Source organism: Melanerpes formicivorus, unplaced genomic scaffold (assembly GCF_026170545.1).
Source record: "Melanerpes formicivorus ecotype bairdi unplaced genomic scaffold, bMelFor1.0.p_v2 SCAF_6, whole genome shotgun sequence".
Classification (NCBI taxonomy): domain Eukaryota; kingdom Metazoa; phylum Chordata; class Aves; order Piciformes; family Picidae; genus Melanerpes; species Melanerpes formicivorus.
In genome coordinates this window covers 13,163,270-13,177,532 of record NW_027142358.1, presented here as the reverse complement: position 1 = coordinate 13,177,532, position 14,263 = coordinate 13,163,270, and the positions used below count along the sequence as shown (strand labels likewise).

At 39.2% G+C, this 14,263-nt stretch overlaps 1 protein-coding gene and 1 long non-coding RNA gene across 8 annotated transcripts in view; one reads left to right on the top strand and one right to left on the bottom strand.

Moving 5' to 3' along the window:
• USP54 (ubiquitin specific peptidase 54) overlaps positions 1-14,263 on the top strand; it is a 94,715-nt gene that overhangs the window by 22,998 nt on the left and 57,454 nt on the right. Inside the window, exon 1 of one of the 7 annotated variants that reach the window (XM_068139810.1) lies at positions 20-80. The exons of the other annotated variants lie outside the window; for them this stretch is intronic. The gene's annotated coding sequence lies outside the window, so the exon portion shown is untranslated. Of the gene's footprint in view, positions 1-19; positions 81-14,263 lie in introns of those variants that run through there. 7 annotated transcript variants of the gene reach the window in all.
• On the bottom strand, positions 6-11,103 carry LOC137441876 (uncharacterized). Its single transcript, XR_010987506.1, has 3 exons — positions 11,042-11,103; positions 4,374-4,558; positions 6-604 (listed from the first exon to the last, which is right to left on the bottom strand). It is a non-coding gene; the product is annotated as an uncharacterized lncRNA (long non-coding RNA).

Genomic DNA, 14,263 nt, shown 5'->3' with positions numbered 1-14,263 from the left:
GATACGGCGTCCTAGGTGCAGCTGAAGCCTGGCGCCGGGAGGGGCGGGAAAGACTTCTCGATGCGGCTCCGCTGCAGCAGGTGTCGGGTTATTTCTCGTTGTGCTGGCTGCCTTATAAAGCGAATGAAAGGTTTTCTCCTTCAGCCAACTCGGCAGGAAAAATGTCTTCCGTGTAGGGTCTTTAATTATTTGCAAGCATAATTTTTAGCTTTTTTTCGAATGAACATGCATAATGTTATAAGCTTCATCTGTAATTACTTGTTTGAACTGTTTGTGAGATAGTAAATGCGCACCAGATACGCTTCAGTTGTTTCTGTTTCTCGTGGTGATGAATTTTGCTGTGCACCTTCTGTCCTTGGTAGAAGGTGCTTTGTTAAATTTAACTCCTGATACTTGGGTAATCAAGGCAGTTTATTACATGGAATTTGTTTATACAGGAGGGCTGTAAGGTGTCATACAGCTGCTTTCCCCTTTGCTAATGGAAACTCACCTATATAGAGAGGAGTAATGACCGTGCCCTTTGCCCATTAAGGTGGGAATCTGCATGTCCGTGTAGAATTTATGCCACTTAAATCTTCATCCATGGGAACTGCATTTGCTAGTTCTGGTGAATAAAAGGAAAAGTATTGATTATGGCTTTGGTTGTGGGTTTTGGTGTTTTAGTTTTGTTTTCAGTAAGGGTAGTGGAGACACTGAAACCTTTATTTGGCCATTAACTTAATCTCTATACAAATGGACTTTTATATTTGTAGTTCTAATTTCTGGCCTAATGTGTTCACTTTTCACCAGATAAGTTAACATAGGCAGAAACACATAATGGAGAAAATTCCCTACTCAAGGGAATTATTATAGGATGAGAAAGTTGGCAGGAGGGCATCTGTCACTTACGTGGTAGCAGAGGATGTAACAAAGTAAGGCAAGGATTTATTAGGCTTCAGTACTGACTGAACAGACTTCAGGAAGGTCTCTTTGGTATCCTTATGCTTAAAATGTAGACTAAGACTTCTCTTTGAAATCTTGAATTGGAAAGCCCATCTCTACCACACTAGATTCCAAAACACATTTAATCTAAATCTATAGAGCAGGGTTGTGGAGTAAATCCACATTAAAACAAAGAAAAATACTTTTATGTATGTCTGTATGTATTTGTTATCATGTGTGCTATTTTTAGTTTTGAATACACACCTATGAATTCATCTTTCCACCGGTCTCTTTTTGTCTTTTGCCTTGATAGCATTTCAGTCTAATCAGTATGCAGTGGATGATATTTTTGCTCTCTAAATTTAGCTGCTTGGCGTTCTGTATTACTCTTGGTAGTGGGCATCCTGCATGGATAAGTGTGCCATAACAGCCTTTGTCCTGGAATAGGCATCATCCCAATTAACTTAGAGTAACAGCAGACTTTTTAAAGGGACAGGGGATGTTAATCTAGCGTGGTTTAAGACCAATGGATTCTTTAGATATATTAATGTATACTCGAATGTGCCTCACATTTGAGGGAGATGAACCTCTGAGTGAAAGTCATATTATTATAGTGTTTAATTAGTACTATTTTTTTGCACACTACTGCAGAGGGTACCTGTGTTTTGTCTGAAGCAGATATGGAGCCCAAAGGAGGGGTGATGCGGCTTTAGGCTCTAAACTAAGGTGAACAAGTAATCCAGGACATAGCAGGATTAGGCTGCAGGGTGAAATCTGGTCAATTACTTTTCTACCTGAAAATCTCTTTAACTGCTAAGTATTTTTTTTTTTTTGTTTCAGCACCTATTACTGTGACGGATGTTATTGTCCAAGGATTTTTGGCAAGTGGCTACTTGTTTCTTCTGGAACTCATCCTCTGTTTCTTACCATCCTTTATGATATTTTAGCATCTTAAGCCAATTCCATTTCACTGGTTGTGAAACAAACAATAACCCTCATAATGTGTTGTCGTATATGCTGTTGAAAAAGTCACTGGATTTTGAGCATATACAAAAGGTTTTGCAGGTTTATGCAGCTATATGAAATAGTGGCTGTTCTAATGAAATGATTAGGAAACATTTTGAGGTGGAAAGAGAGGTAGCTTAAGAAATGCTGTTACATCTCTTTTTTTCTAGTGGCAGATTTTCCTAGAGGATTTACTTTTATGAATTGTTTTTAAATAGTGCATTGCTAAGATTCTGATGTATCAAGGCTTATAGAGTAGGTGCCATAGTTTAGGGCCATAAAATTATGTAAGGTCTTGATGACAGTGGGAAAAGTGGATATGCATTTATCACTCCAGTTATGCTTGTCCAATGCCATGTGCATGCTTTACACAGGAAAAGTTATTTTCTGATTTCCAGTTTAGTCCAACTGTCAATTAATTTCTGAATGTCACAGCATCATATTTAAACCACAGGAAATTCCTCTTCCTACAGGGAAACAGTTTAATTTTTTTTTTGCCATGCCCTTCAGGGTATAAACAGTGTGTGTGTGTCCACCTCATCCTCACAGGTGTTGGCTTTGGCCGTGGAATGGCATCCCATTCAGAGAATAATCTCATGCTTTGACCAAGTAATCAAATGTAGTGCTTCATTTGATTAACAGACATATATAACCTGGTGTCTTTCTTGTACTCAGGAAGACCTTCTCTCCTCTCAGTTTTGATAGGACATTTACAAAACATTCTTTTGGGTCTGGTCTGCATACTGAGGTGTAGATCACAAATATCAGGATGGATTAACTACAGTGCATTGTGTTTTGTAGTCACTGGAAATAATTATACAGTAGAATTGCTTTTCTTGGTTTTGTTTTGGTTTTCAGAGTGTAGCAGCAACAAGAAATACAGGTTATTTGTGGTATTATGGGGTATCTCTTTGGTAGAGAGAAGTATTTTGATTGCTGTATGTGTCTGGTAACTTTTAAACCCTGACTGTTTTGTGGACTCCTAGACCTGCCACTACTACATGTAAACTAGTTTAAAGCACTGGGTTAGAATTCCTAGATGTAGAAAGTTAAAGTACTAGCAGGATATTGTTGTAATTATGTGCTCAGGTTCCTAATGCTTTGTTTTCTCCCAGTATTTCTTTTTATGTTTGGAGTTGTCTGCCAGAAGGAACACTGCTTGTGATGAGGAGGGCTCTGCCTTGAGGTACCTAAGTGTAAAAAAGAAGATGGATAGCTCTTTTCAATTAAATGGAAAATACTGACTGTGCATACAAACTGTTTGTGTACACAAACTGTTTTTACTCCGCAAGCTGTAAATGGGACAGATTAATTTTTCAAACCATAAGGTTTGGAAATGGAATTATCTGATAGCCAAGGACTGTCCTTTATACACCAAGAAATCTTTTCCACTTCATGGCTCCTAATACTATTTTTAAAGCTAGTTTAGATTTTCGTTCAGACCATAGGCCGTGGCTTCTCAAATAATTTAGCTGGTACTACCACCTTGAGGCACTTGATGCAAAAAATAGTTGTAGGGCTTATTGAGGGAACAGATTGAGGAACAGATCTGACTTCAAACTACCTGGGCCTCTCTTTCCGCCAGTTGCTGTTTACCCTGGCCAGGTGTCTCTGTGGCCCCACAAATGCTTGCATTGCCATATTGGAAACAATTGTGTAAAGATGGGAAGGGGAGGCTGTAGTAAGGTGGAGGAGAGTGTAAAAACTTTGGCCTTACCTTAGCAAATCTCTGAATAGTCTTGAAAAGTATTTCTGATTCTCTGTTCTGGTTATTCTTTAGAAAAATGGCAAGGACGTGCTTTTTACTCATAATTTAAAAGCTACTAGCATTATCTCTAGGTAACCTGGTTTTTTTTTATATGTAAGAACAATACAGATGGTAATGGAGAAAGCAGTATTGATTTTTATCTGTTTTCATTGTGTGGGTTTGTTTGGCTTTAAGGCTTTGCCCACCCTACCAAAGCAAGCTATGTCAGTAAAGCAAAATCAAGATTGTGCTGTGCTTTTTCCCTGCCTAAACAATATTTAAACAGTTGTCTTGCCATGTGGAGGAGGTCAGTTGGGTACAGCGTATGCATTTGCTTAATGTATTTGAGCACATTGCCCTAAAGTTTGTTAGTCTGTTGTTAAATTTTGTTGTTGGCTTTCTTCCCTCCTCTGCACTGCTGATGTGGGAATATGAGGTTCTGTTTCTCAACATGTCCTCTATGGGGTTGACCCTCCCCACCTCCCAGAAAAGAAATTGTTGATGGTCACTGTTTTGTATCCGTTTCACAGAATTAACCTTTTTGTCCTCAAAAGTTTTCCATGAAGGGAACAAAATTTTAGAAGTCTTAAAGGTCCAAGGGATATATATACTGTAAATTAAAAACCTGTCTTAGAAGAATGCAGTTACTTAAAAAGGCTATTAAAAAGATCAACCAGGGAGTTTAATTTGCAGCACTTACTTTGAACTGGTTATTCCTGGAGTGCAGCATGATGTTAACCTAATGCTGTTTCACTTAATCAGAAAAGGGCTGGGTGCTCCAGCTGCGTCTTGCTCTGCCATGTGGAGTGACTGTTCTCAGTTGAAGTGGCTCATGCAACTGGCTCGCAGCTCAATGCAATACTCGGAAGCAGTGGGAGCATAAGGCTAGGGAAAGTAAACAGACTTCTGCAGTCGTATGTTTCCCACAGTTAAATAAAACCACACCTTTAGCCCATGTTACTGGTTGCCACACAGACATCTGCCTGCAGATGGAGAGGCACTTTTGTAATCTGGCTATGAGAATGTAAACTTCAGGCCACTGTTGAGAAGGCATTGCTCACCAGGCCTGCTTTTTTGATGATTAAGATAACCCTTTATATGTTAGTTATGTTGGTAAGAACTCTTTTTTGCTGACTTGCCACTCTATACTAGCTCATTTTGCCAACTGCCCAATGTTGGCATAGGGGAAGCAGAAGGGGTATGTGATGTTGAACAGATCCACCCTAGTAGCAGCTGCCAGGTTGGCAGAGTTGATTAATAAAATGCTATTAAGTTATCCATGTAAGGATCTGGTGCATTTACATGGTATCTTGGCTTCAGTGTTGCAACTCCAATTTCTCTGCTCCTTTCCTCCTTCTAGTTTGTTGCCTTGTGTTCTGCCAGTTAAAACTGCTTACTGTGGGACTGCTCTGTATTCTGAGTATTTGGAATGATAAAAACAGGCCCCTTCATAGTTTTATTTCCTGGTTATTTTTAACCCAGGTTGTTTTAATCGTGCAGTTTATGATGAAGCCATTTGCAAAATAGAGCATCAGATGAAAACAGAAATGAGTGATCTGTGAAAGATAGGAGGGAACTTGTGCAACCAGCCTCTTTGTTGAAGGCAGTCAAGAAACTACACCTTCAATCTGTAGCACATATTCCTGAAAAACTTCTTCATGTAGACAAACTTACAGTACTTAAGATACACTAAATGTGCTGACATTTACAGCTCTGTGAGTAGGAGTGTTCTGGTGGAAAATTATTTGAGGGTGAAGAGAAGGGCTAGCATAGCCTTTGCTGGGTAGGAAGCTATATGATCTGCAACAACAGAAGGAAGCTGAAATCATATGACTGCAGACATTGGGGAAAAAAACTGTTTTCAGTATTGAAGGAATGGTTATTGCAGCTCTCTGTCATCTATACTTTGCTTCTTAATTTATCTTTTTTAAACTTATGCTTTTGTAATTTTCTTAGTCTCTCTTTATATTTCCAGCTGTGAGTATATGCTATAGGCATACATGCTTCTAATGGATAGGGTTGTCTGCAGATACATTGGCTTCTCAGATTGCTGATCTCTGAATCAAAGCAGAAAAGCAAGGAAGGGAGAGAAGGAAATTCTGGCTTGTTTCTGTTTATCTTGCCTGGTTTTCCTGCTTCACTTCAGTCTGAGGTAGCTATGTGGTTGACTATAATTGCTAGCATTGCTATCAGGTCCTAGTAGCCCTCAGGGCCTGCAGTGCATGACCAGAGCTGTTTGAGGGTTGTTGTGCTGTCCTAATTTAGGTGGTATGTTAGAAGAGTGGAAATGCTCTTATTTGTGTTGTGGGATTTATTTATTAATTTATTTGTTTTCCCTGTACAGAAATGTGATAATTGTTCTGAATTCTTTCTTGGTTTGATTGCAGTGAGTCAGTTGCTTAGCTGGTGTCCCCTCCAGGGGATGTGTCCCCTCCAGGGGATGTGTCCCCTTGCTTCCTGTTTGAGGCATGAATCACTGCTTACTGTCTGAACCGTTTGACTGTGAGCAGTGGGGAGTGAAATCTTACTTTGTTGCATGCAGAGGGATTTAAGTAGTAAAACACCTGTCCTTTGCTGCCCTGTGACTTTTAAAAGTTTAATTTTGTGTGATAGAAACACATCTAATCTAAAGAGGGCTTCTAAAAATAATGGTTATGCTTCCTTCACACAGGGAAGTATTGAAGAATTGGATAACAGGTTAACTGTTAGTCTCCACTATCCACATGCTGTGTGACTGTGTAAAAGTCACTCTGACTGGTGTCAAAGCAGGTATTTGAAAATGTCCACAATTTGATCTGTACTTCTATCACTCAAGTATGTGTGGTCACTTGAAGTATTTCAGCAAAAATCTGAGGAAGAGTTCTCAAATGACAGAAACCGGAGGGCACAGATGGGAATTTGTAAACATCTGTACTGTGAAATTCTTGGTATTGCTAATTTAATGTGGCCTTTATGTCTGAGAATGAAAGACAAATGCTTCATCCTATGGAACAAGGAGGAGGAAGGGAGCATAGAGACTAGTTTTCACTGCAAATGGTGTTTACCAACCTGAGGTCATTGAGCCATGGAAATAATGCCACTTGAGCAAATGCTAACACTTGGTATGACCTGTACAGATATTTGAAAGAAAACTTGCAGACCCGAGTAATGGTGTCAGATGCCTGGAAGACTTGGTCACTCTTTGTATGTTATAAAAATGAGAATTGGCATACTGCTTTTGCCTGGAAAAGGTCTGTGTTGATGTTGCAAACTGTTCTTTTAAAAAGCTTGACTTCCTTGAAACAAGCTGTTTGAGGGAAGAGTGCTTCAGAGCTAACATGTTGTTTTAACCACACATAGCTGTGGAACAGGTTTTGAGCCCAGCATGGTTACTGAATATTGTGCTGGGTTTTGTTCACAATTATGCCACAATTAATACACTTCAGAAATTTTGTATTTGAAATATCTAGCTGCATCATGGGGTAAAACACTGCTTTAGAATGCTGTGCTGCTTCTGTAATTGTGGAAAGACGTAGATAAAACTTGGCTCAGTCCCTTCTGTCCAGCAAGACTGGATTGTTCATAAGGCAAACCAATTTAATTGTATTTCAACTGCTTCCTTTTTGTATTGTTCGTTTCTATTAGGTAAGTGGTCCCAGGGGGGATAGTATCTTCAGTACCTTGTATGGTCCAGAATGTTGTTTTATTTCAGCCAGATTCTGTTTGTTAGCATTATATTGTGCTAGGACAGAAAGACAATGGTGTGAATTGTTTTTTGTAATATAAGCAAAGTTTTCTTTAAAGAAGTTATTTTGGTCTTGGATATACAGTAACCCTCCCTGTCTCTGCTATGAATGTGACCACGTTAGAAGATCAGATTGATGCTGAATGGGAATGGCACTAGTATCCTGGAGCTATACTGTAAGAGGTCTGGGAATATTCATGTAATAATGCTGTTTCTCAGACTAAAAACCCCTGATCTTATAGGAAGTTTTGGGGATAGGAAGTTGTTTTTCTGAACAAACTTCTTTTTTCCTTGATTGATATCACTAGCTTTGAACTGTGCGGGATGGTTCCAGGAATTGTCCTGCTATAGTTGCTCTGTGAAAAACTGCTTTTAAATTTGCATTGCAACTGTGACTCTATAAGTCTGTGAGGGTTTTTTGTTGGTGTTTTGTTTTGGTGGGGTTCCCCCTCCCCATTAAATCACCACATGTCACTCCTGGTTATCAGCCCCTCCTACAGAAAACATCTTTCAGGTTTAACAAAATAGTTTTGCAGGAGCCTCACCAATTCACTTGTGACGCCTGCCTTCCACAGACAGACTGTTGCTGTAAAACGAAGTCACCCTATGGAGTGCTATCTCCCCTTCCTCTGGCCCCCAAGCTGGTGTCTTTTATAAAAAGGTTTTGAAAACCACCTTTCCCTCTTGCCTGGCCCTGTTTCCAAAAAGAATTGTTGATAAGTGGGGCCGGGCCTCTGGCCTTATCTCTGTTGTCAGAGCTGCCTGCCTGGTAGGTGGTAGCGGGGGCAACCTTTTCAAATGAGACTTTCCTGTGCGGAGGCCCTTGTTTTTTTGTTTTAACAGCTTCCTATTGTTTGAAACAGCAGGTTTTCCCCTCCCACACTATTCTAGCGCTTTCCTCCTCCCTTAGATATTTTTTTTCCATGCAAGTATTACTCATAGCAGTTACTCTAGCAGCAAGTCCTGTGAGAGTTTTCCCAACCTGCTCTGATCTCTTGGTTTTGTTGCAATACCAGTGTGGAGTTCATGCAATAGAAAGAGGTTTCTGAAGGTAGATATTTCTAATTTTAAAATCTGTTATTTTAGTTCAGTTTTGCCACTGCTCTGACATAACTTTTATTTTCATTGAATCCAAGTTATCACAGGAATGATCTCATATGTGGTATTGAAAGTTAGAAAAATACTTCTTTCATATGAATTGTCTTTGTTTCTAATATGCAAAGAAAGAGGATTGCTTGAATTTAACAGCTTACATTTCAGTATTCTAGTCCTGATATCAAATTGTGTTTAGAATCTGTGCATTTTATTTATGTTCTGCTATCTATGTGAAATGCACTTTCTAAGCCATAAGCTGCCTCTTGTTCACTGTGCCATAGCTTCTGAGTAATAGCATTCACGTTAAATTTGTAGATGAAACCAGTCAGAATCTCTTCTCCCCTTAAAGTATGTCACAGCTGGAAGGTATGCTGGCAGTTCATTTCCCATCCATGTTGCATTATAGCATTAACTATTACCTAGTCAGAAGTTCTCAGGACTGTTTTTGTTTCAAGGTTGATTTTGTTTGATAATTTAGATGTGGTTTTGCTTCCTTCTACTTGTTGAATTCTGTTAGAAGATTGATGATGAAGCAAGATATTAAATATATGTCAAGCTTTTCTATTGTTTTAATTTGTGAAAGTCAGCTTGGCTGTGGCTGGTTTCCTGATTCCCCTGCCCTTTGTAAAGCTTCTTGTTTCCAAAATACACTGTGAAGTTTGGAAGTCTAACACTGTTATTCTATACTTCTCACTGCTTCAGTTTAGTGTGGAGTACATCTTTGTTTAAATAATAATAATAAAAATAAAATAATAATTAAACAAAAAAGACAACCACACAGACTATTTTTGTCTGTTTGGTGTGATAATAGGCAGAGGTTTTAATTCTACAAAATGATAAATCTGCCTCTGGAGTTTCTCATCAGAAGGGGTGTGGGAGGGAAATCTGTGTGTAATTTCCTCTGCTCATCGTTTAGTATAATAAACTTTTTTTTAGAATAATTTCTCTGTAATCCTGTTGTGTTTTAGGATGCCTGAGATAGTGATTGTAGTCTGCCAAGGTAGAGCTCAGCTGATCCACACTTGAAAGAGGAGATCCTGCTCTCCTTGTGCTGGCTATAACTTCTTGATAAGTTTATTCAAGTCACTAAACCACTAGGAAATAAAGCAAGCCCCTCTGTTCCCTTCTTCCCATTCTCCCCAAAGTGCTAATTACATAAGCTGAATTTACTTCTGTGAGCCAAAAAAGCAGAGGTATTAACTGCCCACCATGGACAACTTGGGTAGAGAGGGGAAAGCCTTCTAACCTGCTCTGGTGGCCCTGAGGTTTTGGATTCATTGTTTGTTCACATAAGGTCACTCACAGATGTTGCCTGTTCTTGTAAGGGGATAGGTCCTTTTTCTAATCCATTGTATTAGATGGGAATTAAATAAGCATTAGCTTTTTTTCCCCCCTTTTAATTTTTTTTTTAATTTATTTTGTGTCATTGTCCCCCCAGTTTTTAAACTAGCAGTTTGAGAAACCTTTTCTTTGACAATTGGATACTCTGTGGCAAGCATAGAGAGGTTTATGTGTTTTCAAGTTAATTTGTAATGTAGTTACACCTATAGATTACTGCAGCATTCTCAGAGTTTTGGGTGTCTTAAAAACCCAAACATATGGGTTAGAGAGCTCCCTGTCTAAGGGGAAAAACATGACACAGAGCCAGAGGAGAGAAGGAAACAGACTGTGGTGGCTGTCATGATGAACAATGGTTTTGGCACACCTGTTGCCTTACTGCTGAGCTTCTCTGTGCTTGGCAGGAAAAGAGAGATTTGGAGGATAACCAGATATTTTTGTAGATGTTTTTGGTACGTTTCCATCTTCTCTGAGGGAGGGAAAACTGAAGCACTTGCTTTGTAATGTAACAAACGTCTGGTAAAGGCTGGCACTGGCAGCTCTGGGGGCAGGATTTAATAATGCACTTACTACTGGGAAAGTCAATATTAGGCAAGATCTGAGGGCCCTTGGAAGCAAATGCAGAGACACCAATGTGCCATGGGAATGGGGAATAATAGGGTATAGTCAAAGCAAGACATTAGAGAAAATTATGCTCATACTACCCTTCTGAATAGTTATTTTTTACTCAAGAAGAAGAGGGTTTTTTGTAATCAAGAAGCAAAATGAAGAGAGCTGGAACAAATGCATTTGTAGGAAGTTTTTGCAGTACGACAGGTTTTGACTCCACCAAGAGCCAAGTGATGCTAATCAGTTGCTGTTTCTTCTGGGAGTTGTCACAGCTGTAAGCTGAGAGACAGATTTACTTCTTCCAAAGAGTAGTGTGGAGAGTCCTTAATTTCATCCATTTTTCATTTGCATATTTTCAAGTTCTTATGTTTTGGAGCACAATTATAGTCTTAACTGATGTAATCAATTCCACAAGGTTTCACTAAGTTTCTCATGTACTCTTTTGCAAAAGGATATACATTACTATTGCTGTCTTAATTGGTAAGTACCTGGGTCATCAGAGTATATTGGAACTGGAGAATTTAGAGGGATTGGGTAAAAATTATAATGCTAAAAAAGCTAGAAAAACTTCTTTCTAGTCTAAAAAAGAAAATGCATCTTACCCTGCATGTTTTGACTCAAGATCAGAGCAGGTTAGCCTTCAGATGGTGTGTCTTCAGTCCCGATTGACTGGAGATTTAAGACTTAACCAAGTTAGCCACTTGGTTTCACATGTGACATACAGACATGTGATTTATTTTCCTAACCACAAAGGAAGGATGTACAGACTCTTAATCTGGATAAAATATTCTTATTTTTTCCTGTCCCTCTTACAGGTGTGTGTAAGGAAGTGTTACATGTTGTAATGCTGGTTAAGCAATGGATGATAATAATAGTAACTGTGTGTCTGAATGCATTCTTCTAGTGTTGAAGGAAAATTTTGTAACTGATTTCTCAACAAAGCATTTATTGCAGTGTAACGAGGTGACTGAAAATAGCACTGTGTGGTAACCTTTCTTGATAAGGATAGCTTTTACAGATGTTGCTTTCCCAGTTGTCATGTGGCCATTCCTTGAAGGCTGATTATTCTTAGGGAGGGGACTTTTAAACAGGACAGTATTTGGTTTGGATCTTTTACTGCCATGTTCGTGTTCTAGATGTGCATCTGTTTCTGTATTGAGTTACTAATCTTCCTCAGACCCTATTCTGTCAGATGCAAGAGTTGCATCCTTTCAGCAGCTTTTTGTGTCATCAGCATGTTGTGTGGGGAATTCTGGAGAAAACAAGTTAAGTCGTACAGCATTACGATGCTCAAAGACGCGAGCCTGAAGCAATTTCATTGTCTTGTCCTAACAGGATTTGGCAAGAGAAGGTGTGGGTAACATGTGGTTTGTGACTCTTGTGCAACTGGAGGTGAAATCTTTGTCCTCTGACCACCTCCAGGTGATGTGTGTGAGGCAGTGTAATCCAGACTGGGGCAATGGGGAGAAATTTCAGAAACCATCTTGGATTGCAGTGGCAGGATATGGAGTCTATAGGTTTGAGGTGATGTGTCTAACTCCTCTGGTGAGCTCCCAAAAGACTTGAAAGGATATTAACATCAAAAACCCTGAACTATTTAAATAAAAGTACTAGTAATTTAAGGCTTTTTAAAAAGAGAAAATTTCAGAGAACCAGAGAAAACAAAGTAGAGCTAAGCTTGTCTGCAACTTTAATATTGCCTGCTATATCTCTGCTTTCCAGCCAGTCAGCCATTTGGTAGCCCAAAATGCCTATTGGAAATTTTGTGCCATGTCTAAGGCTAGTCATACTCTGCAGTCACTGGAACCCTCCCCACCCGTGGTACCTTCTTAGGCAGGACAGGGCTACATGGCACAGCTAGAAACCAAATACTTACATAAGTGATGTCATCCTGAGATCGCGTTACTTCCCCTGTTGTGTGCCATGAAGTGGAAGAACCCCTAGAGCTGCTGTTCATCTCTTGTCTGAGACTTCTCCCCAAAGCTTCTCTGTGCTCTACCTCCAGCCCTGTTTCCCAGGGCACTGCCTGAAGGAATGAGACATGTCCATTTAGTCTGGGTACTTCTCTCTGCAGAACTTAAAAAAAAAACAAACCCAAAAAACAAGTACACAGAATACCAGTTTAGGATGCTGTACTTTCTAAATTTCTTGTGTTCTGGGCTGGACTAAGCCAGAAGCTGTGTAATCCTTTGTGCTTAACCGTATAGCACCCCAGGGAGTCACTACTGGAAGGGTTTCTGCCAGAAGCATGTTGTCTTAAGTTTCTTAATTGGTTTCAGCCATTGATGCAGGATCAGACTGGGGAGAGTAACAGGAGTAGCTGCTTGTTTTCAGTAGACTTCAGACACACAGCAGCATTGAAACAGTTGAACTATTGCTGGAAGAAAGTAAAGTAAGCATCCTTTTATTTACAGTCCAGGCTGAAATCCTATTGTGGAGCCAGGCTGCTATTTTCTCTAGCTGCTTTTTCAATAATGAGCTTAGTGGCTTTAATGTTTGTTGTCGGCTGGGTACTTTGCAGTGCTCACTTTTGTATGTAGAGGCATGTGCACATCCCCTCAAACTTGGTCTTTTTCATTCAGTTTTAAAATAACTAGAACAATAACAAAATGTTTTATTAGGAGTGTTTTCCTCTCCACATGTACCGGTTGGTTAAAACATAACTTCCCTGAGCACCCACAGAATTTTGTTTAAGCTTCCTACTTACCAAGCTTTTTCTAGCTGCAAAACAAGATGAACTCTTGTGAACTACTTCTTCTTGCTCTTTTTGTGCCAATGAGCAACCTTCAAATAATTTGGAAAAGCCCCTTTCCTGGTACATACCTCCTCTTGAGCATTTCCTGTTTTTTTCTGTAGGGAGCTTCTGGTGCCACTCAGAGCTATTTCATCGCCAGGCAGAGAAAAAAACTAAATCAAAGCTGTTGACATCACTCTTCTTTTTCTTACCCCAGCACTCAACTTGTCTGTTCAGCTTGTATTATACTGCATTTGCACAGCTTCTGCTTCTGTGACCCATTAGGACAGAGCCTGCTTGTACTTAACAAGAGTCTCTTTCATGCTTTGTGGATCTCTCCAGGCCACAGCAGGACACAAAATGATCCCTTTTGCGTTTGGTAGTTTCACAGTACTCTTCTGGTGAAGATAAAATAACCTTTCTGAATAAAAACAATAACATCATCTCTATAAGCCTGGTTTTGATACAAGGCAATTGTATTATTGTTTCTGCATTTTACAGAATGAACAAGTAGCTTTTTGCAGCAGATTCCAGGACTTTAAGGGACTGAAATCTGTAAGGAAAGAGTTACCTAAGTTTCTTAAATCAGTATGGAAATAGTTCCTTATGGTAAACAGTCTCTTTGAATTGTAATTTAGAAGTTTGAGTTCAGACTTTGAATTCAAAGAGGCCAGAGTATTGTGAAAGGTCATGTGCAAATCTTGTGGCTTCACCTTACTTGTAGTTGTAATGTAAAATAAATGATCTGTGTTTCACAAAACTTGTTTATAGGATACAGTGTGCTTTGCATATAAGAAAGTTTCACCTGTGTTTACTGTGCTGTAATGTTTTAGTTTCTAAAATGTATTTCTGACAAATACACTGCATATGAAAATCAAAGTATCCTTTGCCTGGTTTAGCCATCTACTCCAAATTTCTCTCATATGATAGGTTGAGTTGGATTTGAAAGCTTTTTTCACAGCTTCTTGGTAGCACAAAAAAAGACCCTTTTTTTAATATTTATTCTGTTACAGCTTTCAGATGTACCAGAACAATACCAGCTAAGTACCTGTCTATTTGTAAAGGCTTTCTCAATGACAGTAAAATTTCA